This window comes from Gorilla gorilla, chromosome 2, assembly GCF_029281585.2.
Source record: "Gorilla gorilla gorilla isolate KB3781 chromosome 2, NHGRI_mGorGor1-v2.1_pri, whole genome shotgun sequence".
NCBI lineage: Eukaryota > Metazoa > Chordata > Mammalia > Primates > Hominidae > Gorilla > Gorilla gorilla.
In genome coordinates, this window is record NC_086017.1 from 9,455,395 (window position 1) to 9,479,823 (window position 24,429).

Below are 24,429 nucleotides of genomic sequence, written 5' to 3' on the forward strand. Positions count from 1 at the left end.
AAACTAAAACAACCCTAACCCTGGGCCCTGACCCTAAAACAACTATAATCCTGGGCCCTGGAGCTAACCCTAAAACAACCCAACCCTGGGACCTGGCCATGACCCTAAAACAACCCTAACACTGGGCCCTGGCCCTGACCCTAAAACAACCCTAAACCTGGGCCCTGGCACAGAGCCTAAAACCCTAACCCTGGTGCCTGGACCTGAGCCTAAAACCCTAACCCTAGGCCCTGATCCTAAAACAACCCTAACTTTGGGCCCTGGCCCTGACCCTAAAACAACGCTAACCCTGGGCCCCGGCCCTGAGCCTATAAGAACCCTAACCCTGGGCCCTGGTCCCTGACCCTAAAACCCTAACCCTGGGCCCTGGGCCCTGACCATAAAACCCTAACCCTGGGCCCTGACCCTAAAACCCTAACCGTAGGCCCTGGGCCCTGACCCTAAAACCCTAACCCTGGGTCCTGACCCTAAAACCCTAACCCTGGGCCCTGACCCTAAAACCCTAACCCTGGGCCCTGACCATAAAACCCCAACCGTGGGCCCAGACCCTAAAACAACCCTAACCCTGGGCCCTGACCCTAAAACAACACAAACCCTGGGCCGTGACCCTAAAACAACCCTAACTTTGGGCCCTGGCCCTGACCCTAAAACAACCCTAACCCTGGGCCCCGGGCCCTGACCCTAAAGCCCTAACCCTGGGCCCCGGGCCCTGGTCCTAAAGCCCTAACCCTGGGCCCAGGGCCCTGCCCCTAAAGCCCTAACCACGGGCCCCGGGCCCCGGCCCGAAAGCCCTAACCCCGGGCCCCGGGCCCCGGCCCGAAAGCCCTAACCCCGGGCCCCGGGCCCCGGCCCGAAAGCCCTACCCCCGGGCCCCGGGCCCCGGCCCTAAAGCCCTAACCCCGGGCCCCGGGCCCCGGCCCTAAAGCCCTAACCCCGGGCCCCGGGCCCTGGTCTGAAAGCCCTAACCCCGGGCCCCGGGCCCTCACCCTAAAACCCTAACCCTGGGCCCTGGCCCTTACCCTAAAACCCTAACCCTGGGCCCTGGCCTTGACAATAAAACCATAACCGCGGGCCCTGACCCAATATCAACCCTAACCCTGGGCCCTCACCCTAAATCAACCCTAAACCTGGGCCCTGACCCTATTACAACCCTAACCCTGGGCCCTTACCCTAAAACAACCCTAACCCTGGGCCCTGACCCTAAAACAACCCTAACCCTGTGCCCTGACCCTAAAACAACCCTAACCCTGGGCCCTGGCCATGAACATAAAACACCCCTAACCCTGGACCCTGACCCTGACCCTAAAACATCCCTAACCCTGGGCCCTGGCCCTGACGCTAAAACAACCCTAACCCTGGGCCCTGGCCCTGAGCCTAAAACCCTAACCCTGGGCCCTGGCCCTGAGCCTAAAACCCTAACCCTGGGCCCTGGCCCTGAGCCTAAAACCCTAACTGTGGGCCGTTACCCTAAAACAAACCTTACCCTGAGCCCTGACACTAAAACAACCCCAACCCTGGGCCCTAACACAAAAACAACCCTAACCCTGGGCCCTGGACCCTGACCCTAAAACCCTAACCCTGGGCCCTGGGCCCTGACCCTAAAACCCTAACCCTGGGCCCTGGGCCCTGACCCTAAAACCCTAACCCTGGGCCCTGGGCCCTGACCCTAAAACCCTAACCCTGGGCCCTGGGCCCTGACCCTAAAACCCTAACCCTGGACCCTGTGCCCTGACACTAAACCCCTAACCCTGCGCCCTGACCCTAAAACCCTAACCCTGGGCCCTGGGCCCTGACCCTAAAACCCTAAGCCTGGGCCCTGGGCCCTGACACTAAAACACTAACCCTGGGCCCTGGGCCCTGACCCAAAAACCCTAACCCTGGGCCCTGGGCCCTGACCCTAAAACCCTTACCCTGGGCCCTGGCCCTGACCCTAAAACCCTAACCCTGGGCCCTGGCCCTGACCCTAAAACACTAACCCTGGGCCCTGGCCCTGAGCCTAAAACCCTAACCCTGGGCCCTGACCCTAAAACCCTAAACCTGGGCCCTGACCCTTAATCCCTAACCCTGGGCCCTGACCCTAAAACCCTAACCCTGGGCCCTGACCCTGAGCCTAAAACCCTAACCCTGGGCCTTGGCCTTGAGCCTAAAACCCTAACCCTGGGCCCTGGCCCTGAGCCGAAAACCCTAACCTTGGGCTCTGGCCCTGAGCCTGAAACCCCAACCCTGGGCCCTGGCCCTGAGCTTAAAACCCTAACCCTGGGCCCTGGCCCTGAGCCTAAAACCCTAACCCTGGACCCTAGCCCTAAAAGAACCATAACACTGGGCCCTGACCCTAAAACAACCCTAACCCTGGGACCAGACCCTAAAACAACCATAATCCTGGCCCTGGCAATGACCCTAAAACAACCCTAACCGTGGGACCTGGCCATGACTCTAAAACAACCCTAACCCTGGGCCCTGGCCCTGACCCTAAAACAACCCTAAACCTGGGCCCTGGCCCCGAGCCTAAAACCCTAACCCTGGGCCGTGGAACTGAGCCTAAAACCCTAACCCTGGGCCCTGGCCCTGAGCCTAAAACCCTAACCCTGGACCCTAGCCCTAAAAGAATCATAAACCTGGGCCCTGACCCTAAAACAACCCTAACCCTGGGCCCTGACCCTAAAACAACCATAATCCTGGGCCCTGGCCCTGACCCTAAAACAACCCTAAACCTGGGCTCTGGCCCTGAGCCTAAAACCCTAACCCTGGGCCCTGGACCTGAGCCTAAAACCCTAACCCTGGGCTCTGAACCTAAAACAACCCTAAATTTGGGCACTGGCCCTGACCCTAAAACAACCCTAACCCTGGGCCCTGGCCCTCACCCTAAAACAACGCCAACCCTGGGCCCTGGCCTAGACCCAATAACAACCCTAACCCTTGGCCCTGACCCTAAAACAACCCTAACCCTGAGCCCTGACCCTAAAACAACCCTAACACTGGGCCGTGACCCTAAAACAACCCTAACCCTGGGCCCTGGCCCTGAACATAAAACACCCCTAACCCTGGACCCTGACCCTGACCCTAAAACATCCCTAACCCTGGGCCCTGGCCCTAACGCTAAAACAACCCTAACCCTGGGCCCTGGCCCTGAGCCTAAAACCCTAACCCTGGGCCCTGGCCCTGAGCCTAAAACCCTAACCCTGGGCCCTGGCCCTGATCCTAAAACCCTAACTGTGGGCCGTTACCCTAAAACAAACCTTACCCTGGGCCCTGACGCTAAAACAACCCCAACCCTGGGCCCTAACACAAAAACAACCCTAACCCTGGGCCCTGGACCCTGACCCTAAAACCCTAACCCTGGGCCCTGGGCCCTGACCCTAAAACCCTAACCCTGGGCCCTGGGCCCTGACCCTAAAACCCTAACCCTGGGCCCTGGGCCCTGACCCTAAAACCCTAACCCTGGGCCCTGGGCCCTGACCCTAAAACCCTAACCCTGGACCCTGTGCCCTGACACTAAAACCCTAACCCTGCGCCCTGAGCCTGAAACCCCAACCCTGGGCCCTGGCCCTGAGCCTAAAACCCTAACCCTGGGCCCTGGCCCTGAGCCTAAAACCCTAACCCTGGGCCTTGGCCTTGAGCCTAAAACCCTAACCCTGGGCCCTGGCCCTGAGCCGAAAACCCTAACCTTGGGCTCTGGCCCTGAGCCTGAAACCCCAACCCTGGGCCCTGGCCCTGAGCCTAAAACCCTAACCCTGGGCCCTGGCCCTGAGCCTAAAACCCTAACCCTGGACCCTAGCCCTAAAAGAACCATAACACTGGGCCCTGACCCTAAAACAACCCTAACCCTGGGACCAGACCCTAAAACAACCATAATCCTGGCCCTGGCCATGACCCTAAAACAACCCTAACCGTGGGACCTGGCATCTAAAACAACCCTAAACCTGGGCCCTGGCCCTGAGCCTAAAACCCTAACCCTGGGCCGTGGACCTGAGCCTAAAACCCTAACCCTGGGCCCTGAACCTAAAACAACCCTAACTTAGAGCCCTGGCCCTGACCCTAAAACAACCCTAACCCTGGGCCCTGGCCCTGACCCTAAAACAACGCTAACCCTGGGCCCTGGCCCTGACCCTATAACAACCCTAACCCTGGGCCCTGACCCTAAAACAACCCTAACCCTGGGCCCTGACCCTAAAACAACCAAAACCCTGGGCCGTGACCCTAAAACAACCCTAACTTTGGGCCCTGGCCCTAAAGCCCTAACCCTGGGCCCCGGGCCCTGGGCCTAAAGCCCTAACCCCGGGCCCCGGGCCCTGACCCTAAACCCTAACACCGGGCCCGGGGCCCTGGCCCTAAAGCCCTAACCCCGGACCCCGGGCCCTGGCCCTAAAGCCCTAACCCCGGGCCCCGGGCCCTGGCCCTAAAGCCCTATCCCCTGGCCCCGGGCACAGGCCCTAAAGCCCTAACCCCGGGCCCCGGGCCCCGACCCTAAAGCCGTAACCACGGGCCCCGGGCCCCGGCCCGAAAGCCCTAACCCCGGGCCCCGGGCCCCGGCCCGAAAGCCCAAACCCCGGGCCCCGGGCCCCGGCCCGAAAGCCCTACCCCCGGGCCCCGGGCCCCGGCCCTAAAGCCCTAACCCCGGGCCCCGGGCCCCGGCCCTAAAGCCCTAACCCCGGGCCCCGGGCCCTGGTCTGAAAGCCCTAACCCCGGGCCCCGGGCCCTCACCCTAAAACCCTAACCCTGGGCCCTGGCCCTTACCCTAAAACCCTAACCCTGGGCCCTGGCCTTGACAATAAAACCCTAACCGCGGGCCCTGACCAAATATCAACCCTAACCCTGGGCCCTCACCCTAAATCAACCCTAAACCTGGGCCCTGACCCTAAAACAACCCTAACCCTGGGCCCTGACCCTAAAACAACCCTAACCCTGGGCCCTGACCCTAAAACAACCCTAACCCTGAGCCCTGACCCTAAAACAACCCTAACCCTGGGCCCTGGCCCTGAACATAAAACACCCCTAACCCTGGACCCTGACCCTGACCCTAAAACATCCCTAACCCTGGGCCCTGGCCCTGACGCTAAAACAACCCTAACCCTGGGCCCTGGCCCTGAGCCTAAAACCCTAACCCTGGGCCCTGGCCCTGAGCCTAAAACCCTAACCCTGGGCCCTGGCCCTGATCCTAAAACCCTAACTGTGGGCCGTTACCCTAAAACAAACCTTACCCTGGACCCTGACGCTAAAACAACCCCAACCCTGGGCCCTAACACAAAAACAACCCTAACCCTGGGCCCTGGACCCTGACCCTAAAACCCTAACCCTGGGCCCTGGGCCCTGACCCTAAAACCCTAACCCTGGGCCCTGGGCCCTGACCCTAAAACCCTAACCCTGGGCCCTGGGCCCTGACCCTAAAACCCTAACCCTGGGCCCTGGGCCCTGACCCTAAAACCCTAACCCTGGACCCTGTGCCCTGACACTAAAACCCTAACCCTGCGCCCTGAGCCTGAAACCCCAACCCTGGGCCCTGGCCCTGAGCCTAAAACCCTAACCCTGGGCCCTGGTCCTGAGCCTAAAACCCTAACCCTGGACCCTAGCTATAAAAGAACCTAACACTGGGCCCTGACCTAAAACAACCCTAACCCTGGGACCAGACCCTAAAACAACCATAATCCTGGCCCTGGCCATGACCCTAAAACAACCCTAACCGAGGGACCTGGCCATGACCCTAAAACAACCCTAACCCTGGGCCCTGGCCCTGACCCTAAAACAACCCTAAACCTGGGCCCAGGCCCTGAGCCTAAAACCCTAACCCTGGGCCGTGGACCTGAGCCTAAAACCCTAACCCTGGGCCCTGAATCTAAAACAACCCTAACTTAGAGCCCTGGCCCTGACCCTAAAACAACCCTAACCCTGGGCCCTGGCCCTGACCCTAAAACAACGCTAACCCTGGTCCCTGGCCCTGACCCTATAACAACCCTAACCCTGGGCCCTGACCCTAAAACAACCCTAACCCTGGGCCCTGACCCTAAAACAACCAAAACCCTGGGCCGTGACCCTAAAACAACCCTAAATTTGGGCCCTGGCCCTGACCCTAAAACAACCCTAACCCTGGGAACAGGGCCCTGACCCTAAAGCCCTAACCCCGGGCCCCGGGCCCTGGTCCTAAAGCCCTAACCCCGGGCCCCGGGCCCTGACCCTAAACCCTAACACTGGGCCCCGGGCCCCGGCCCTAAAGCCCTAACCCCGGACCCCGGGCCCCGGCCCTAAAGCCCTAACCCCGGGCCCCGGGCCCCGGCCCTAAAGCCCTAACCCCGGGCCCCGGGCACAGGCCCTAAAGCCCTAACCCCGGGCCCCGGGCCCCGGCCCTAAAGCCCTAACCCCGGGCCCCGGGCACAGGCCCTAAAGCCCTAACCCCGGGCCCCGGGCCCCGGCCCTAAAGCCCTAACCCCGGGCCCCGGGCCCCGGCCCTAAAGCCCTAACACCGGGCCCCGGGCCCTGGCCCTACAGCCCTAACACCGGGCCCCGGGCCCTGGCCCTACAGCCCTAACCCTGGGCCCCGGGCCCTGACCCTAAAACCCTAACCCTGGGCCCCGGGCCCTGACCCTAAAACCCTAACCCTGGGCCCTGGCCCTGACCATAAAAGCCTAACCGTGGGCCCTGACCCTAAAACAACCCTAACCCTGGGCCCTGACGCTAAAACAACCCTAACCCTTGGCCCTGACCCTATAACAACCCTAACCCTGGGCCCTTACCCTAAAAAAACCCTAACCCTGGGCCCTGACCCTAAAACAACCCTAACCCTGGGCCCTGACCCTAAAACAACCCTAACCCTGGGCCCTGGCCCTGACCCTAAAACACCCCTAATCCTGGACCCTGGCCCTGACCCTAAAATATCCCTAACCCTGGGCCCTGGCCCTGAGCCTAAAACCCTAACCCTGGGCCCTGGACCTGAGCCTAAAACCCTAACCCCGGACCCTGACACTAAAACAACCCTAACTTTGGGCCCTGGTCCTGACCCTAAAACACCCCTAGCCCTGGGCCCTGGCCCTGACCCTAAAACAACCTAAACCTGGGCCCCGGCCCTGACCCTAAAACAACCCTAACCCTGGGCCCTGGCCCTGAGCCTAAAACCCTAACCCTGGGCCCTGGCCCTGAGCCTAAAACCCTAACCCTGGGCCCTGGCGCTGATCCTAAAACCCTAACCGTGGGCCCTGACCCTAAAACAACCCTAACCCTGGGCCCTGACCCTAAAACAACCCCCAACCCTGGGCCCTAACACTAAAGCCACCCTAACCCTAACCCTGCGCCCTGACCCTAAAACCCTAACCCTGGGCCCTGGGCCCTGACCCTAAAACCCTAAGCCTGGGCCCTGGGCCCTGACCCAAAAACCCTAACCATGGGCCCTGGGCCCTGAGCCTAAAACCCTAACCCTGGGCCCTGGCCCTGAGCCTAATACCCTAACCCTGGGCCCTGGCCCTGATCCTAAAACCCTAACCGTGGGCCCTGACACTAAAACAACCCTAACCCTGGGCTCTGACCCTAAAACAACCCCAAACCTGGGCCCTAACACTAAAACAACCCTAACCCAGGGCCCTGGGCCCTGACCCTAAAACCCTAACCCTTGGCCATGGGCCGTGACCCTAAAACCCTAACCCTGGGCCCTGGTCCCTGACCCTAAAACGCTAACCCTGGGCCCTGGGCCCTGACCCTAAAACCCTAACACTGGGCCCTGACCCTAAAACACTAACCCTGGGCCCTGGGCCCTGACCCTAAAACCCTAACCCTGGGCCCTGGGCCCTGACCCTAAAACCCTAACCCTGGGCCCTGGGCCCTGACCCTAAAACCCTAACCCTGGGCCCTGGGCCCTGACCCAAAAACCCTAACCATGGGCCCTGGGCCCTGACCCCAAAACCCTAACCCTAACCCTTGGCCCTGACCCTAAAACAACCCTAACCCTGGGCCCTCACCATAAAACAACCCAAACCCTAGGCCGTCACCTTAAAACAACCCTAAATTTGGGCCCTGGCCCTGACCCTAAAACAACCCTAACCCTGGGCCCCGGGCCCTGGCCCTAAAGCCCTAACCCCGGGCCCCGGGCCCCGGGCCCTGGCCCTAAAGCCCTAACCCCGGGCCCCGGGCCCTGGCCCTAAAGCCCTAACCCCGGGCCCCGGCCCTAAAGCCCTAACCCCGGGCCCCGGGCCCTGGTCTGAAAGCCCTAACCCCGGGCCCCGGGCCCTCACCCTAAAACCCTAACCCTGGGCCCTGGCCCTTACCCTAAAACCCTAACCCTGGGCCCTGGCCTTGACAATAAAACCCTAACCGCGGGCCCTGACCCAATATCAACCCTAACCCTGGGCCCTCACCCTAAATCAACCCTAAACCTGGGCCCTGACCCTATTACAACCCTAACCCTGGGCCCTTACCCTAAAACAACCCTAACCCTGGGCCCTGACCCTAAAACAACCCTAACCCTGGGCCCTGACCCTAAAACAACCCTAACCCTGGTCCCTGGCCCTGAACATAAAACACCCCTAACCCTGGACCCTGACCCTGACCCTAAAACATCCCTAACCCTGGGCCCTGGCACTGACGCTAAAACAACCCTAACCCTGGGCCCTGGCCCTGAGCCTAAAACCCTAACCCTGGGCCCTGGCCCTGAGCCTAAAACCCTAACCCTGGGCCCTGGCCCTGATCCTAAAACCCTAACTGTGGGCCGTTACCCTAAAACAAACCTTACCCTGAGCCCTGACGCTAAAACAACCCCAACCCTGGGCCCTAACACAAAAACAACCCTAACCCTGGGCCCTGGACCCTGACCCTAAAACCCTAACCCTGGGCCCTGGGCCCTGACCCTAAAACCCTAACCCTGGGACCTGGGCCCTGACCCTAAAACCCTAACCCTGGGCCCTGGGCCCTGACCCTAAAACCCTAACCCTGGACCCTGTGCCCTGACACTAAAATCCTAACCCTGGGCCCTGACCCTAAAACCCTAACCCTGGGCCCTGGGCCCTGACCCTAAAACCCTAAGCCTGGGCCCTGGGCCCTGACACTAAAACACTAACCCTGGGCCCTGGGCCCTGACCCAAAAACCCTAACCCTGGGCCCTGGGCCCTGACCCTAAAACCCTTACCCTGGGCCCTGGCCCTGACCCTAAAACCCTAACCCTGGGCCCTGGCCCTGACCCTAAAACCCTAACCCTGGGCCCTGGCCCTGAGCCTAAAACCCTAACCCTGGGCCCTGACCCTAAAACCCTAAACCTGGGCCCTGACCCTTAATCCCTAACCCTGGGCCCTGACCCTAAAACCCTAACCCTGGGCCCTGACCCTGAGCCTAAAACCCTAACCCTGGGCCTTGGCCTTGAGCCTAAAACCCTAACCCTGGGCCCTGGCCCTGAGCCGAAAACCCTAACCTTGGGCTCTGGCCCTGAGCCTGAAACCCCAACCCTGGGCCCTGGCCCTGAGCTTAAAACCCTAACCCTGGGCCCTGGCCCTGAGCCTAAAACCCTAACCCTGGACCCTAGCCCTAAAAGAACCATAACACTGGGCCCTGACCCTAAAACAACCCTAACCCTGGGACCAGACCCTAAAACAACCATAATCCTGGCCCTGGCAATGACCCTAAAACAACCCTAACCGTGGGACCTGGCCATGACTCTAAAACAACCCTAACCCTGGGCCCTGGCCCTGACCCTAAAACAACCCTAAACCTGGGCCCTGGCCCCGAGCCTAAAACCCTAACCCTGGGCAGTGGAACTGAGCCTAAAACCCTAACCCTGGGCCCTGGCCCTGAGCCTAAAACCCTAACCCTGGACCCTAGCCCTAAAAGAATCATAAACCTGGGCCCTGACCCTAAAACAACCCTAACCCTGGGCCCTGACCCTAAAACAACCATAATCCTGGGCCCTGGCCCTGACCCTAAAACAACCCTAAACCTGGGCTCTGGCCCTGAGCCTAAAACCCTAACCCTGGGCCCTGGACCTGAGCCTAAAACCCTAACCCTGGGCTCTGAACCTAAAACAACCATAAATTTGGGCACTGGCCCTGACCCTAAAACAACCCTAACCCTGGGCCCTGGCCCTCACCCTAAAACAACGCCAACCCTGGGCCCTGGCCTAGACCCAATAACAACCCTAACCCTTGGCCCTGACCCTAAAACAACCCTAACCCTGAGCCCTGACCCTAAAACAACCCTAACACTGGGCCGTGACCCTAAAACAACCCTAACCCTGGGCCCTGGCCCTGAACATAAAACACCCCTAACCCTGGACCCTGACCCTGACCCTAAAACATCCCTAACCCTGGGCCCTGGCCCTGACGCTAAAACAACCCTAACCCTGGGCCCTGGCCCTGAGCCTAAAACCCTAACCCTGGGCCCTGGCCCTGAGCCTAAAACCCTAACCCTGGGCCCTGGCCCTGATCCTAAAACCCTAACTGTGGGCCGTTACCCTAAAACAAACCTTACCCTGGGCCCTGACGCTAAAACAACCCCAACCCTGGGCCCTAACACAAAAACAACCCTAACCCTGGGCCCTGGCCCTGAGCCGAAAACCCTAACCTTGGGCTCTGGCCCTGAGCCTGAAACCCCAACCCTGGGCCCTGGCCCTGAGCCTAAAACCCTAACCCTGGGCCCTGGCCCTGAGCCTAAAACCCTAACCCTGGACCCTAGCCCTAAAAGAACCATAACACTGGGCCCTGACCCTAAAACAACCCTAACCCTGGGACCAGACCCTAAAACAACCATAATCCTGGCCCTGGCAATGACCCTAAAACAACCCTAACCGTGGGACCTGGCCATGACTCTAAAACAACCCTAACCCTGGGCCCTGGCCCTGACCCTAAAACAACCCTAAACCTGGGCCCTGGCCCCGAGCCTAAAACCCTAACCCTGGGCCGTGGAACTGAGCCTAAAACCCTAACCCTGGGCCCTGGCCCTGAGCCTAAAACCCTAACCCTGGACCCTAGCCCTAAAAGAATCATAAACCTGGGCCCTGACCCTAAAACAACCCTAACCCTGGGCCCTGACCCTAAAACAACCATAATCCTGGGCCCTGGCCCTGACCCTAAAACAACCCTAAACCTGGGCTCTGGCCCTGAGCCTAAAACCCTAACCCTGGGCCCTGGACCTGAGCCTAAAACCCTAACCCTGGGCTCTGAACCTAAAACAACCCTAAATTTGGGCACTGGCCCTGACCCTAAAACAACCCTAACCCTGGGCCCTGGCCCTCACCCTAAAACAACGCCAACCCTGGGCCCTGGCCTAGACCCAATAACAACCCTAACCCTTGGCCCTGACCCTAAAACAACCCTAACCCTGAGCCCTGACCCTAAAACAACCCTAACACTGGGCCGTGACCCTAAAACAACCCTAACCCTGGGCCCTGGCCCTGAACATAAAACACCCCTAACCCTGGACCCTGACCCTGACCCTAAAACATCCCTAACCCTGGGCCCTGGCCCTGACGCTAAAACAACCCTAACCCTGGGCCCTGGCCCTGAGCCTAAAACCCTAACCCTGGGCCCTGGCCCTGAGCCTAAAACCCTAACCCTGGGCCCTGGCCCTGATCCTAAAACCCTAACTGTGGGCCGTTACCCTAAAACAAACCTTACCCTGGGCCCTGACGCTAAAACAACCCCAACCCTGGGCCCTAACACAAAAACAACCCTAACCCTGGGCCCTGGGCCCTGACCCTAAAACCCTTACCCTGGGCCCTGGCCCTGACCCTAAAACCCTAACCCTGGGCCCTGGCCCTGACCCTAAAACCCTAACCCTGGGCCCTGGCCCTGAGCCTAAAACCCTAACCCTGGGCCCTGACCCTAAAACCCTAAACCTGGGCCCTGACCCTTAATCCCTAACCCTGGGCCCTGACCCTAAAACCCTAACCCTGGGCCCTGGCCCTGAGCCTAAAACCCTAACCCTGGGCCTGGCCCTGAGCCTAAAACCCTAACCCTGGGCCCTGGACCTGAGCCTGAAACCCTAACCCTGGGCCCTGACACTAAAACAACCCTAACTTTCGGCCCTGGTCCTGACCCTAAAACACCCCTAACCCTGGGCCCTGGCCCTGACCCTAAAACAACCCTAAACCTGGGCCCTGGCCCTGACCCTAAAACAACCCTAACCCTGGGCCCTGGCCCTGAGCCCAAAACCCTAACCCTGGGCCCTCGCCCTGAGCCTAAAACCCTAACCCTGGGCCCTGGAACTGATCCTAAAACCCTAACGTGGGCCCTAACCCTAAAACAACCCTAACCCTGGGCCCTGACCCTAAAACAACCCCCAACCCTGGGCCCTAACACTAAAACCACCCTAACCCTGGGCCCTGGGCCCTGACCCTAAAACCCTAACCCTGGGCCCTGGGCCCTGACCCTAAAACCCTAACCCTGGGCCCTGGTCCCTGACCCTAAAACCCTAACCCTGGGCCCTGGGCCGTGACCCTAAAACCCTAACCCTGGGCCCTGGTCCCTGACCCTAAAACCCTAACCCTGGGCCCTGGGCCCTGACCCTAAAACCCTAACCCTGGGCCCTGACCCTAAAACCCTAACCCTGCGCCCTGGCCCTGAGCCTAAAACCCTAACCCTGGGCCCTGGCCCTGAGCCTAAAACCCTAACCCTGGGCCCTGGCCCTAAAACCCTAACCCTGCGCCCTGGCCCTGAGCCTAAAACCCTAACCCTGGGCCCTGGCCCTGAGCCTAAAACACTAACCTTGGGCTCTGGCCCTGAGCCTGAAACCCCAACCCTGAGCCCTGGCCCTGAGCCTAAATCCCTAACCCTGGGCCCTGGCCCTGAGCCTAAAACCCTAACCCTGGACCCTAGCCCTAAAAGAACCATAACCCTGGGCCCTGAAACTAAAACAACCCTAACCCTGGGCCCTGACCCTAAAACAACTATAATCCTGGGCCCTGGAGCTAACCCTAAAACAACCCAACCCTGGGACCTGGCCATGACCCTAAAACAACCCTAACACTGGGCCCTGGCCCTGACCCTAAAACAACCCTAAACCTGGGCCCTGGCACAGAGCCTAAAACCCTAACCCTGGTGCCTGGACCTGAGCCTAAAACCCTAACCCTAGGCCCTGATCCTAAAACAACCCTAACTTTGGGCCCTGGCCCTGACCCTAAAACAACGCTAACCCTGGGCCCCGGCCCTGAGCCTATAAGAACCCTAACCCTGGGCCCTGGTCCCTGACCCTAAAACCCTAACCCTGGGCCCTGGGCCCTGACCCTAAAACCCTAACCCTGGGCCCTGGGCCCTGACCCTAAAACCCTAACCCTGGGCCCTGGGCCCTGACCCTAAAACCCTAACCCTGGACCCTGTGCCCTGACACTAAAACCCTAACCCTGCGCCCTGAGCCTGAAACCCCAACCCTGGGCCCTGGCCCTGAGCCTAAAACCCTAACCCTGGGCCCTGGCCCTGAGCCTAAAACCCTAACCCTGGGCCTTGGCCTTGAGCCTAAAACCCTAACCCTGGGCCCTGGCCCTGAGCCGAAAACCCTAACCTTGGGCTCTGGCCCTGAGCCTGAAACCCCAACCCTGGGCCCTGGCCCTGAGCCTAAAACCCTAACCCTGGGCCCTGGCCCTGAGCCTAAAACCCTAACCCTGGACCCTAGCCCTAAAAGAACCATAACACTGGGCCCTGACCCTAAAACAACCCTAACCCTGGGACCAGACCCTAAAACAACCATAATCCTGGCCCTGGCCATGACCCTAAAACAACCCTAACCGTGGGACCTGGCATCTAAAACAACCCTAAACCTGGGCCCTGGCCCTGAGCCTAAAACCCTAACCCTGGGCCGTGGACCTGAGCCTAAAACCCTAACCCTGGGCCCTGAACCTAAAACAACCCTAACTTAGAGCCCTGGCCCTGACCCTAAAACAACCCTAACCCTGGGCCCTGGCCCTGACCCTAAAACAACGCTAACCCTGGGCCCTGGCCCTGACCCTATAACAACCCTAACCCTGGGCCCTGACCCTAAAACAACCCTAACCCTGGGCCCTGACCCTAAAACAACCAAAACCCTGGGCCGTGACCCTAAAACAACCCTAACTTTGGGCCCTGGCCCTAAAGCCCTAACCCTGGGCCCCGGGCCCTGGGCCTAAAGCCCTAACCCCGGGCCCCGGGCCCTGACCCTAAACCCTAACACCGGGCCCGGGGCCCTGGCCCTAAAGCCCTAACCCCGGACCCCGGGCCCTGGCCCTAAAGCCCTAACCCCGGGCCCCGGGCCCTGGCCCTAAAGCCCTATCCCCTGGCCCCGGGCACAGGCCCTAAAGCCCTAACCCCGGGCCCCGGGCCCCGACCCTAAAGCCGTAACCACGGGCCCCGGGCCCCGGCCCGAAAGCCCTAACCCCGGGCCCCGGGCCCCGGCCCGAAAGCCCAAACCCCGGGCCCCGGGCCCCGGCCCGAAAGCCCTACCCCCGGGCCCCGGGCCCCGGCCCTAAAGCCCTAACCCCGGGCCCCGGGCCCCGGCCCTAAAGCCCTAACCCCGGGCCCCGGGCCCTGGTCTGAAAGCCCTAACCCCGGGCCCCGGGCCCTCACCCTAAAACCCTAACCCTGGGCCCTGGCCCTTACCCTAAAACCCTAACCCTGGGCCCTGGCCTTGACAATAAAACCCTAACCGCGGGCCCTGACCCAATATCAACCCTAACCCTGGGCCCTCACCCTAAATCAACCCTAAACCTGGGCCCTGACCCTAAAACAACCCTAACCCTGGGCCCTGACCCTAAAACAACCCTAACCCTGGGCCCTGACCCTAAAACAACCCTAACCCTGAGCCCTGACCCTAAAACAACCCTAACCCTGGGCCCTGGCCCTGAACATAAAACACCCCTAACCCTGGACCCTGACCCTGACCCTAAAACATCCCTAACCCTGGGCCCTGGCCCTGACGCTAAAACAACCCTAACCCTGGGCCCTGGCCCTGAGCCTAAAACCCTAACCCTGGGCCCTGGCCCTGAGCCTAAAACCCTAACCCTGGGCCCTGGCCCTGATCCTAAAACCCTAACTGTGGGCCGTTACCCTAAAACAAACCTTACCCTGGACCCTGACGCTAAAACAACCCCAACCCTGGGCCCTAACACAAAAACAACCCTAACCCTGGGCCCTGGACCCTGACCCTAAAACCCTAACCCTGGGCCCTGGGCCCTGACCCTAAAACCCTAACCCTGGGCCCTGGGCCCTGACCCTAAAACCCTAACCCTGGGCCCTGGGCCCTGACCCTAAAACCCTAACCCTGGGCCCTGGGCCCTGACCCTAAAACCCTAACCCTGGACCCTGTGCCCTGACACTAAAACCCTAACCCTGCGCCCTGAGCCTGAAACCCCAACCCTGGGCCCTGGCCCTGAGCCTAAAACCCTAACCCTGGGCCCTGGTCCTGAGCCTAAAACCCTAACCCTGGACCCTAGCTATAAAAGAACCTAACACTGGGCCCTGACCTAAAACAACCCTAACCCTGGGACCAGACCCTAAAACAACCATAATCCTGGCCCTGGCCATGACCCTAAAACAACCCTAACCGAGGGACCTGGCCATGACCCTAAAACAACCCTAACCCTGGGCCCTGGCCCTGACCCTAAAACAACCCTAAACCTGGGCCCAGGCCCTGAGCCTAAAACCCTAACCCTGGGCCGTGGACCTGAGCCTAAAACCCTAACCCTGGGCCCTGAATCTAAAACAACCCTAACTTAGAGCCCTGGCCCTGACCCTAAAACAACCCTAACCCTGGGCCCTGGCCCTGACCCTAAAACAACGCTAACCCTGGTCCCTGGCCCTGACCCTATAACAACCCTAACCCTGGGCCCTGACCCTAAAACAACCCTAACCCTGGGCCCTGACCCTAAAACAACCAAAACCCTGGGCCGTGACCCTAAAACAACCCTAAATTTGGGCCCTGGCCCTGACCCTAAAACAACCCTAACCCTGGGAACAGGGCCCTGACCCTAAAGCCCTAACCCCGGGCCCCGGGCCCTGGTCCTAAAGCCCTAACCCCGGGCCCCGGGCCCTGACCCTAAACCCTAACACTGGGCCCCGGGCCCCGGCCCTAAAGCCCTAACCCCGGACCCCGGGCCCCGGCCCTAAAGCCCTAACCCCGGGCCCCGGGCCCCGGCCCTAAAGCCCTAACCCCGGGCCCCAGGCACAGGCCCTAAAGCCCTAACCCCGGGCCCCGGGCCCCGGCCCTAAAGCCCTAACCCCGGGCCCCGGGCACAGGCCCTAAAGCCCTAACCCCGGGCCCCGGGCCCCGGCCCTAAAGCCCTAACCCCGGGCCCCGGGCCCCGGCCCTAAAGCCCTAACACCGGGCCCCGGGCCCTGGCCCTACAGCCCTAACACCGGGCCCCGGGCCCTGGCCCTACAGCCCTAACCCTGGGCCCCGGGCCCTGACCCTAAAACCCTAACCCTGGGCCCCGGGCCCTGACCCTAAAACCCTAACCCTGGGCCCTGGCCCTGACCATAAAAGCCTAACCGTGGGCCCTGACCCTAAAACAACCCTAACCCTGGGCCCTGACGCTAAAACAACCCTAACCCTTGGCCCTGACCCTATAACAACCCTAACCCTGGGCCCTTACCCTAAAAAAACCCTAACCCTGGGCCCTGACCCTAAAACAACCCTAACCCTGGGCCCTGACCCTAAAACAACCCTAACCCTGGGCCCTGGCCCTGACCCTAAAACACCCCTAATCCTGGACCCTGGCCCTGACCCTAAAATATCCCTAACCCTGGGCCCTGGCCCTGAGCCTAAAACCCTAACCCTGGGCCCTGGACCTGAGCCTAAAACCCTAACCCCGGACCCTGACACTAAAACAACCCTAACTTTGGGCCCTGGTCCTGACCCTAAAACACCCCTAGCCCTGGGCCCTGGCCCTGACCCTAAAACAACCTAAACCTGGGCCCCGGCCCTGACCCTAAAACAACCCTAACCCTGGGCCCTGGCCCTGAGCCTAAAACCCTAACCCTGGGCCCTGGCCCTGAGCCTAAAACCCTAACCCTGGGCCCTGGCGCTGATCCTAAAACCCTAACCGTGGGCCCTGACCCTAAAACAACCCTAACCCTGGGCCCTGACCCTAAAACAACCCCCAACCCTGGGCCCTAACACTAAAGCCACCCTAACCCTAACCCTGCGCCCTGACCCTAAAACCCTAACCCTGGGCCCTGGGCCCTGACCCTAAAACCCTAAGCCTGGGCCCTGGGCCCTGACCCAAAAACCCTAACCATGGGCCCTGGGCCCTGAGCCTAAAACCCTAACCCTGGGCCCTGGCCCTGAGCCTAATACCCTAACCCTGGGCCCTGGCCCTGATCCTAAAACCCTAACCGTGGGCCCTGACACTAAAACAACCCTAACCCTGGGCTCTGACCCTAAAACAACCCCAAACCTGGGCCCTAACACTAAAACAACCCTAACCCAGGGCCCTGGGCCCTGACCCTAAAACCCTAACCCTTGGCCATGGGCCGTGACCCTAAAACCCTAACCCTGGGCCCTGGTCCCTGACCCTAAAACGCTAACCCTGGGCCCTGGGCCCTGACCCTAAAACCCTAACACTGGGCCCTGACCCTAAAACACTAACCCTGGGCCCTGGGCCCTGACCCTAAAACCCTAACCCTGGGCCCTGGGCCCTGACCCTAAAACCCTAACCCTGGGCCCTGGGCCCTGACCCTAAAACCCTAACCCTGGGCCCTGGGCCCTGACCCAAAAACCCTAACCATGGGCCCTGGGCCCTGACCCCAAAACCCTAACCCTAACCCTTGGCCCTGACCCTAAAACAACCCTAACCCTGGGCCCTCACCATAAAACAACCCAAACCCTAGGCCGTCACCTTAAAACAACCCTAAATTTGGGCCCTGGCCCTGACCCTAAAACAACCCTAACCCTGGGCCCCGGGCCCTGGCCCTAAAGCCCTAACCCCGGGCCCCGGGCCCCGGGCCCTGGCCCTAAAGCCCTAACCCCGGGCCCCGGGCCCTGGCCCTAAAGCCCTAACCCCGGGCCCCGGCCCTAAAGCCCTAACCCCGGGCCCCGGGCCCTGGTCTGAAAGCCCTAACCCCGGGCCCCGGGCCCTCACCCTAAAACCCTAACCCTGGGCCCTGGCCCTTACCCTAAAACCCTAACCCTGGGCCCTGGCCTTGACAATAAAACCCTAACCGCGGGCCCTGACCCAATATCAACCCTAACCCTGGGCCCTCACCCTAAATCAACCCTAAACCTGGGCCCTGACCCTATTACAACCCTAACCCTGGGCCCTTACCCTAAAACAACCCTAACCCTGGGCCCTGACCCTAAAACAACCCTAACCCTGGGCCCTGACCCTAAAACAACCCTAACCCTGGTCCCTGGCCCTGAACATAAAACACCCCTAACCCTGGACCCTGACCCTGACCCTAAAACATCCCTAACCCTGGGCCCTGGCACTGACGCTAAAACAACCCTAACCCTGGGCCCTGGCCCTGAGCCTAAAACCCTAACCCTGGGCCCTGGCCCTGAGCCTAAAACCCTAACCCTGGGCCCTGGCCCTGATCCTAAAACCCTAACTGTGGGCCGTTACCCTAAAACAAACCTTACCCTGAGCCCTGACGCTAAAACAACCCCAACCCTGGGCCCTAACACAAAAACAACCCTAACCCTGGGCCCTGGACCCTGACCCTAAAACCCTAACCCTGGGCCCTGGGCCCTGACCCTAAAACCCTAACCCTGGGACCTGGGCCCTGACCCTAAAACCCTAACCCTGGGCCCTGGGCCCTGACCCTAAAACCCTAACCCTGGACCCTGTGCCCTGACACTAAAATCCTAACCCTGGGCCCTGACCCTAAAACCCTAACCCTGGGCCCTGGGCCCTGACCCTAAAACCCTAAGCCTGGGCCCTGGGCCCTGACACTAAAACACTAACCCTGGGCCCTGGGCCCTGACCCAAAAACCCTAACCCTGGGCCCTGGGCCCTGACCCTAAAACCCTTACCCTGGGCCCTGGCCCTGACCCTAAAACCCTAACCCTGGGCCCTGGCCCTGACCCTAAAACCCTAACCCTGGGCCCTGGCCCTGAGCCTAAAACCCTAACCCTGGGCCCTGACCCTAAAACCCTAAACCTGGGCCCTGACCCTTAATCCCTAACCCTGGGCCCTGACCCTAAAACCCTAACCCTGGGCCCTGACCCTGAGCCTAAAACCCTAACCCTGGGCCTTGGCCTTGAGCCTAAAACCCTAACCCTGGGCCCTGGCCCTGAGCCGAAAACCCTAACCTTGGGCTCTGGCCCTGAGCCTGAAACCCCAACCCTGGGCCCTGGCCCTGAGCTTAAAACCCTAACCCTGGGCCCTGGCCCTGAGCCTAAAACCCTAACCCTGGACCCTAGCCCTAAAAGAACCATAACACTGGGCCCTGACCCTAAAACAACCCTAACCCTGGGACCAGACCCTAAAACAACCATAATCCTGGCCCTGGCAATGACCCTAAAACAACCCTAACCGTGGGACCTGGCCATGACTCTAAAACAACCCTAACCCTGGGCCCTGGCCCTGACCCTAAAACAACCCTAAACCTGGGCCCTGGCCCCGAGCCTAAAACCCTAACCCTGGGCAGTGGAACTGAGCCTAAAACCCTAACCCTGGGCCCTGGCCCTGAGCCTAAAACCCTAACCCTGGACCCTAGCCCTAAAAGAATCATAAACCTGGGCCCTGACCCTAAAACAACCCTAACCCTGGGCCCTGACCCTAAAACAACCATAATCCTGGGCCCTGGCCCTGACCCTAAAACAACCCTAAACCTGGGCTCTGGCCCTGAGCCTAAAACCCTAACCCTGGGCCCTGGACCTGAGCCTAAAACCCTAACCCTGGGCTCTGAACCTAAAACAACCATAAATTTGGGCACTGGCCCTGACCCTAAAACAACCCTAACCCTGGGCCCTGGCCCTCACCCTAAAACAACGCCAACCCTGGGCCCTGGCCTAGACCCAATAACAACCCTAACCCTTGGCCCTGACCCTAAAACAACCCTAACCCTGAGCCCTGACCCTAAAACAACCCTAACACTGGGCCGTGACCCTAAAACAACCCTAACCCTGGGCCCTGGCCCTGAACATAAAACACCCCTAACCCTGGACCCTGACCCTGACCCTAAAACATCCCTAACCCTGGGCCCTGGCCCTGACGCTAAAACAACCCTAACCCTGGGCCCTGGCCCTGAGCCTAAAACCCTAACCCTGGGCCCTGGCCCTGAGCCTAAAACCCTAACCCTGGGCCCTGGCCCTGATCCTAAAACCCTAACTGTGGGCCGTTACCCTAAAACAAACCTTACCCTGGGCCCTGACGCTAAAACAACCCCAACCCTGGGCCCTAACACAAAAACAACCCTAACCCTGGGCCCTGGCCCTGAGCCGAAAACCCTAACCTTGGGCTCTGGCCCTGAGCCTGAAACCCCAACCCTGGGCCCTGGCCCTGAGCCTAAAACCCTAACCCTGGGCCCTGGCCCTGAGCCTAAAACCCTAACCCTGGACCCTAGCCCTAAAAGAACCATAACACTGGGCCCTGACCCTAAAACAACCCTAACCCTGGGACCAGACCCTAAAACAACCATAATCCTGGCCCTGGCAATGACCCTAAAACAACCCTAACCGTGGGACCTGGCCATGACTCTAAAACAACCCTAACCCTGGGCCCTGGCCCTGACCCTAAAACAACCCTAAACCTGGGCCCTGGCCCCGAGCCTAAAACCCTAACCCTGGGCCGTGGAACTGAGCCTAAAACCCTAACCCTGGGCCCTGGCCCTGAGCCTAAAACCCTAACCCTGGACCCTAGCCCTAAAAGAATCATAAACCTGGGCCCTGACCCTAAAACAACCCTAACCCTGGGCCCTGACCCTAAAACAACCATAATCCTGGGCCCTGGCCCTGACCCTAAAACAACCCTAAACCTGGGCTCTGGCCCTGAGCCTAAAACCCTAACCCTGGGCCCTGGACCTGAGCCTAAAACCCTAACCCTGGGCTCTGAACCTAAAACAACCCTAAATTTGGGCACTGGCCCTGACCCTAAAACAACCCTAACCCTGGGCCCTGGCCCTCACCCTAAAACAACGCCAACCCTGGGCCCTGGCCTAGACCCAATAACAACCCTAACCCTTGGCCCTGACCCTAAAACAACCCTAACCCTGAGCCCTGACCCTAAAACAACCCTAACACTGGGCCGTGACCCTAAAACAACCCTAACCCTGGGCCCTGGCCCTGAACATAAAACACCCCTAACCCTGGACCCTGACCCTGACCCTAAAACATCCCTAACCCTGGGCCCTGGCCCTGACGCTAAAACAACCCTAACCCTGGGCCCTGGCCCTGAGCCTAAAACCCTAACCCTGGGCCCTGGCCCTGAGCCTAAAACCCTAACCCTGGGCCCTGGCCCTGATCCTAAAACCCTAACTGTGGGCCGTTACCCTAAAACAAACCTTACCCTGGGCCCTGACGCTAAAACAACCCCAACCCTGGGCCCTAACACAAAAACAACCCTAACCCTGGGCCCTGGGCCCTGACCCTAAAACCCTTACCCTGGGCCCTGGCCCTGACCCTAAAACCCTAACCCTGGGCCCTGGCCCTGACCCTAAAACCCTAACCCTGGGCCCTGGCCCTGAGCCTAAAACCCTAACCCTGGGCCCTGACCCTAAAACCCTAAACCTGGGCCCTGACCCTTAATCCCTAACCCTGGGCCCTGACCCTAAAACCCTAACCCTGGGCCCTGGCCCTGAGCCTAAAACCCTAACCCTGGGCCTGGCCCTGAGCCTAAAACCCTAACCCTGGGCCCTGGACCTGAGCCTGAAACCCTAACCCTGGGCCCTGACACTAAAACAACCCTAACTTTCGGCCCTGGTCCTGACCCTAAAACACCCCTAACCCTGGGCCCTGGCCCTGACCCTAAAACAACCCTAAACCTGGGCCCTGGCCCTGACCCTAAAACAACCCTAACCCTGGGCCCTGGCCCTGAGCCCAAAACCCTAACCCTGGGCCCTCGCCCTGAGCCTAAAACCCTAACCCTGGGCCCTGGAACTGATCCTAAAACCCTAACGTGGGCCCTAACCCTAAAACAACCCTAACCCTGGGCCCTGACCCTAAAACAACCCCCAACCCTGGGCCCTAACACTAAAACCACCCTAACCCTGGGCCCTGGGCCCTGACCCTAAAACCCTAACCCTGGGCCCTGGGCCCTGACCCTAAAACCCTAACCCTGGGCCCTGGTCCCTGACCCTAAAACCCTAACCCTGGGCCCTGGGCCGTGACCCTAAAACCCTAACCCTGGGCCCTGGTCCCTGACCCTAAAACCCTAACCCTGGGCCCTGGGCCCTGACCCTAAAACCCTAACCCTGGGCCCTGACCCTAAAACCCTAACCCTGCGCCCTGGCCCTGAGCCTAAAACCCTAACCCTGGGCCCTGGCCCTGAGCCTAAAACCCTAACCCTGGGCCCTGGCCCTAAAACCCTAACCCTGCGCCCTGGCCCTGAGCCTAAAACCCTAACCCTGGGCCCTGGCCCTGAGCCTAAAACACTAACCTTGGGCTCTGGCCCTGAGCCTGAAACCCCAACCCTGAGCCCTGGCCCTGAGCCTAAATCCCTAACCCTGGGCCCTGGCCCTGAGCCTAAAACCCTAACCCTGGACCCTAGCCCTAAAAGAACCATAACCCTGGGCCCTGAAACTAAAACAACCCTAACCCTGGGCCCTGACCCTAAAACAACTATAATCCTGGGCCCTGGAGCTAACCCTAAAACAACCCAACCCTGGGACCTGGCCATGACCCTAAAACAACCCTAACACTGGGCCCTGGCCCTGACCCTAAAACAACCCTAAACCTGGGCCCTGGCACAGAGCCTAAAACCCTAACCCTGGTGCCTGGACCTGAGCCTAAAACCCTAACCCTAGGCCCTGATCCTAAAACAACCCTAACTTTGGGCCCTGGCCCTGACCCTAAAACAACGCTAACCCTGGGCCCCGGCCCTGAGCCTATAAGAACCCTAACCCTGGGCCCTGGTCCCTGACCCTAAAACCCTAACCCTGGGCCCTGGGCCCTGACCATAAAACCCTAACCCTGGGCCCTGACCCTAAAACCCTAACCGTAGGCCCTGGGCCCTGACCCTAAAACCCTAACCCTGGGTCCTGACCCTAAAACCCTAACCCTGGGCCCTGACCCTAAAACCCTAACCCTGGGCCCTGACCATAAAACCCCAACCGTGGGCCCAGACCCTAAAACAACCCTAACCCTGGGCCCTGACCCTAAAACAACACAAACCCTGGGCCGTGACCCTAAAACAACCCTAACTTTGGGCCCTGGCCCTGACCCTAAAACAACCCTAACCCTGGGCCCCGGGCCCTGACCCTAAAGCCCTAACCCTGGGCCCCGGGCCCTGGTCCTAAAGCCCTAACCCTGGGCCCAGGGCCCTGCCCCTAAAGCCCTAACCACGGGCCCCGGGCCCCGGCCCGAAAGCCCTAACCCCGGGCCCCGGGCCCCGGCCCGAAAGCCCTAACCCCGGGCCCCGGGCCCCGGCCCGAAAGCCCTACCCCCGGGCCCCGGGCCCCGGCCCTAAAGCCCTAACCCCGGGCCCCGGGCCCCGGCCCTAAAGCCCTAACCCCGGGCCCCGGGCCCTGGTCTGAAAGCCCTAACCCCGGGCCCCGGGCCCTCACCCTAAAACCCTAACCCTGGGCCCTGGCCCTTACCCTAAAACCCTAACCCTGGGCCCTGGCCTTGACAATAAAACCATAACCGCGGGCCCTGACCCAATATCAACCCTAACCCTGGGCCCTCACCCTAAATCAACCCTAAACCTGGGCCCTGACCCTATTACAACCCTAACCCTGGGCCCTTACCCTAAAACAACCCTAACCCTGGGCCCTGACCCTAAAACAACCCTAACCCTGTGCCCTGACCCTAAAACAACCCTAACCCTGGGCCCTGGCCATGAACATAAAACACCCCTAACCCTGGACCCTGACCCTGACCCTAAAACATCCCTAACCCTGGGCCCTGGCCCTGACGCTAAAACAACCCTAACCCTGGGCCCTGGCCCTGAGCCTAAAACCCTAACCCTGGGCCCTGGCCCTGAGCCTAAAACCCTAACCCTGGGCCCTGGCCCTGAGCCTAAAACCCTAACTGTGGGCCGTTACCCTAAAACAAACCTTACCCTGAGCCCTGACACTAAAACAACCCCAACCCTGGGCCCTAACACAAAAACAACCCTAACCCTGGGCCCTGGACCCTGACCCTAAAACCCTAACCCTGGGCCCTGGGCCCTGACCCTAAAACCCTAACCCTGGGCCCTGGGCCCTGACCCTAAAACCCTAACCCTGGGCCCTGGGCCCTGACCCTAAAACCCTAACCCTGGGCCCTGGGCCCTGACCCTAAAACCCTAACCCTGGACCCTGTGCCCTGACACTAAACCCCTAACCCTGCGCCCTGACCCTAAAACCCTAACCCTGGGCCCTGGGCCCTGACCCTAAAACCCTAAGCCTGGGCCCTGGGCCC

The 24,429-nt window shown here is 60.5% G+C and overlaps 1 long non-coding RNA gene across 9 annotated transcripts in view; it reads right to left on the reverse strand.

The window, feature by feature from the left end:
• The window catches only part of LOC134758023 (uncharacterized), a 371,496-nt gene that overhangs the window by 40,361 nt on the left and 306,706 nt on the right, over positions 1 to 24,429 (reverse strand). The gene's annotated exons all lie outside the window — the stretch shown is intronic.